Source organism: Triticum dicoccoides, chromosome 3B (assembly GCF_002162155.2).
Source record: "Triticum dicoccoides isolate Atlit2015 ecotype Zavitan chromosome 3B, WEW_v2.0, whole genome shotgun sequence".
Taxonomy (NCBI): Eukaryota; Viridiplantae; Streptophyta; class Magnoliopsida; order Poales; family Poaceae; genus Triticum; species Triticum dicoccoides.
In genome coordinates, this window is record NC_041385.1 from 16,033,483 (window position 1) to 16,037,677 (window position 4,195).

A 4,195-nucleotide genomic window follows, 5' to 3' on the forward strand; every position below is an offset into this window, starting at 1 on the left:
TGGGGGAAAGATATGTGGGACTTGAACTTAGGACAGCACACACTCGGTCCCGGCAGTTACAGAGTGGCGGAACCTATATGAGACAAGGAGGACGCGGAGCATGCCGAGGAAGGCCTACCGCCCCTCTTCGATAAATACCGTGAAAAGCAGACCAGGAACTATGTCAGGGCCCGATACAAGGTGAACCCGGTAACAAAGGAGCTTACCACGAATCCGAAGACCAAGGCACTTGAGCTTGTTCTGGTAAGGAAAACACCCCCGCGTAATTAGCTCCATATGGTTGCATTCTAATTAATGAAGCCAAATTTCTAAATGGTTCATGTTCCTTCCACAGGAAAATGAAATTAGTAGCGCGGGGTCTCAAAGCTCCCCGTCTGCCCCTTGGGACACCACTTTAAATAGGGCGTTGAACTTAGTGAAAAACAAGGATAAGTTCAGTAAGCCGTCGTCAGCTGGTCGTGTGGCCGGCAAAGGCTTGTCCACGAAATGGTCGGAATACTATAAGGTTGGGCGAAAGGAGAGGAAGACCAGGTCGGAAAGCCAGGCGCGCAAGGTTAAAGAACTCAAGGCGCAAGTGGCGCGGATTCCAGAGATAGTCCAAGAGCAAGTGCGAGACCAATTGGGAGCGACGATCACCGCCATTATGCCTACATTGCTTGAGGGGCTGCAGGCGTGGATTGCGGGCGGCCAACAGGGGCCGCCCCCGATTCCCAGCTTCACGGGCAGCAACTCGCACAACGCGCTGGCGCCATTGGTGTCTCCGGCGGAGGCGACATTGGTGTCTCCGGCGCCGGCGCCGGCATTGGAGCTTAATGCACCAGGGTGTGGGAAGAATACGCCGGCCGGCACCTCGGTAGCAAGTGGCCCCTCCGTCACTTGCACGCACGCCGTTGGCGGTGCCTCGACATTAGCCGAGCTCGACGCCATCACGGTAACTAAGCCTCGGCCGATGACTTCATCTCCTTGACTTTGACTGGGCATCCCTGACGCCCTACATGTTCTCACAGGGTGCCGCCGACGTTCCATGCACTCTCCTGCACTTCGTGGACAGCGAGTTGATCGATGTCGCCAAGGCCAAAATCATTCGACCGGGCAACCGTGTGTTCCACGGTAATCCGATGCCACCCACCATGTATAGGGTTCAACTGGTTCGGGTGCTGCGGGGCTGCGACGACTTGTTACATCCGTTTCGACCCCCTGGGGCCGACGAAGATGATGTGATGACCCTCAGCGCCTGCTTAAGCTGGCACCTACTTTGGCCGAAGAGCCAGATTCGTTTGGGGGCGGGGGACACCACCCCACAGACAACACCGCTAGTCGTGTCGGCGCCAAGCCATGGCAAGACCGCCGCAACGCTACCGCCGTCAGCTGATCCGGACATGCATATGGAACAGGATCCGGACGATGACGATGGTACATTTTCCAACGTCGCTAAGTACTTCAACGAACATGGGTACGGTGACAAATTCTTGGGGCCTCCTTCTCAAGAACCCAACCCTGCAAAAGACGATCGCGGTCTAGCTGGTATCGCGGAGAAACCAAATTGCAACAGGCATCGTCTGGCGTTAAGTTCTTAGGAGACGCCTCCAGCTGCCGCCTGCACCGAGACTCAAATAGCCAAGGTGCGAAATATTATCAGCCCCAACACACTCAAGAAGGTGGTCTCTGAGCAGAACTCGATCCCATTACAGCAGAAGAAGCAGAAGGGAAGGAAAAGAAAAAATAACAAGGGTGCAAGCCAGCCGGCACCGAGTACGATCTGTGCTCAGGACGAGCCACCAATATCTAAGGATATCTCGAGGAGGGTGCATGTGGCGCGTAGGCCGATGCTACCAACTAATCTGCTCAATGCTGCAACCGGTGCTATGCGGAGTCTGCATGACTGTGTTCTCTCTATGGAGAAGCGGCGTCTCTCCGAGAATGATGTGGCATACCCGGTTTTCGTGGCCAAGGTGCCATAGGGCAAGGGCTTTGTCGATAGCACCATCGGGCGTATGATCGTCCTGCGGTTTGATGACATCTTTGCTATGTTTAACCTTCATCTGCTGCACTACACCTTCATTCGGCTATTTTCGCTCAGTATGGAGATGCGGATCATTAGAGATAAGACCTCGGACATCGTGATAGTCGACCCCTTCTACATGTGTGCCAAGATCTTGGGCAGCGATAGGGACCGGCAAGTCGCGAGTTCATACCTCGAAGGCATCATTCTGGCGAACCCAGATAAGGATAACTTCCTCGTGCCTTACTTTTCCGAGTAAGTCATCCCCTCACCGCCCCGTAACATATGATTTCTTAGATTTCGACCATTTTTTTCTAACATTCCATGTTTTGTGCAGTGACACACATTGCACACTCATCCTCTTAAGCCTGAAATATTCCATGGCCACGTATTTCGACTCGGACCGTCAGTCAAAGAAAGACTACACAAATATCAAGAAAGTTCTTGCTGATGCTCTCCCCGGCTACGCCAACTCTGGAGACACCTTCAGGAGGCCAATTTGTAGGTATGGAAAGCATGTGTTCACCCACGTAACGACGTTCCCCTGCGTCAAGCAACCGCTTGGCAGTCAGAAGGATGCCTACTATGCCCTCCATCACATGCGGGCGATCGTACGGGACCATAATCACCTTATGCTACCAAATAATCTCAAAGACTAGGTCGCACGCTTGTCGTCAATCCAGGATGTGGACATCAGACAAGAATTCTTTCGTATCCAGTCGGAGTTTGTGGAAATCATCTTTCAAGATGTCCTTCATACCTCGGGGTAGTTCTACCTCAAATATCAACCGTCCAACAGTGAAATAGAAACAACGCTACAAATGCAGGCTGACAACGACCGCACATTCATGACCACCACGATAGACGGCGGCTTCATCCACGCCCCGGTCCCTGAGTCGAGTCGAAAGTATTGATGCTATGTAGTTCTGAAATATCGATTAGCTCATGTTGTAATTAAACTTTAATGAACTTGTATATATCTTTAGTTTGGACAGTCGTTCAACTTATATGTAATCGATGCTATTTATTAGTAGGACCATGAATCGTGCTATTAATGTGTTGCTTTACTCTTCCGATCCTTTTGTTGCATACTTATATATTGCTTATATATTATCTGTGAATTGCTACTAACGTTTTGTTTGTCTAGTGCATAGAGATGTCATCGTATGTCGTGTACAAGGGTAAGGTTCCCGGAGTCTACGACGACTGGGAGGAGTGTCGGAGACAGGTTCACCGTTTCAGCGGCAACAGTTACAAAGGGTACACCACTAGGGCGGAGGCGGAAGCTAGATACGCGCGCTATCTAGAGGGAGAGAGGAGGGAGCGTTGGAGGAACAGGATGAAGACCAGTTTCATCGCGATGATGCTCATCGTGACCGCAGCTCTCTTCTATATGATGGTAACTTAGATGATCGATATCGACTTTGTAATGTGACGACAAACTCGGCTAATATGATGAACTTTGCTAATGTCTCGAGACCTAAACTTGGCTAATGTTTGAACTTTGTTCGCTATTTCGAATTTGGAGACTAATATGATGAATTCTATTGTGTGATATTTATATTCTGTGTTGTAACGTATTTTGTAACCCGTGCAAATACCAGAAAAGCAAAAAATAATAATTCCTGGCAAATATGGCCCCCAGTAGTGGCGCGCCATATTGAGCATTAGTGGCGCACCAAGGCTAAATACCAGTGGCGCATTATGGGGCATAGTAATGACGCACTTGGGGGCATACGTGAAGGTAAATATGGCCCCCTAGAAGGCGTAGTAATGGCGCACTATGTGGCGCGCCACTATTATCTGGGATACTAATGGCGCACCAGAGGTGCGCCATTGCTATTTGTTACTAGTGACGTGTTAATAGTGGCGCACATATATTGTGCCATTAATAGCAAAAACTGGTGCGCCACTAACAGCCTTTTTTCTAGTAGTGGGTTTGGTTGTGGTTGTGTCCAGATGAACTCGGTGGGTCCGAATAGAGAAATTTCGATGGGGCCGAGTTGGAATGTCGGGTTTTTGGCAGATTTGGATAGAGAAAGTGGTTGAGGGTTTTGGAGCAATATCGCTAAGCACTTGAGCAAATACATCATAATCAAAATGTCATCCCCTTTTAATAGTATTGGCTTTCCTATGAATTCAATGTGATCATGGATCACTTAACAAGAAATGTAGAGTCTTGAGCTTTTGTCA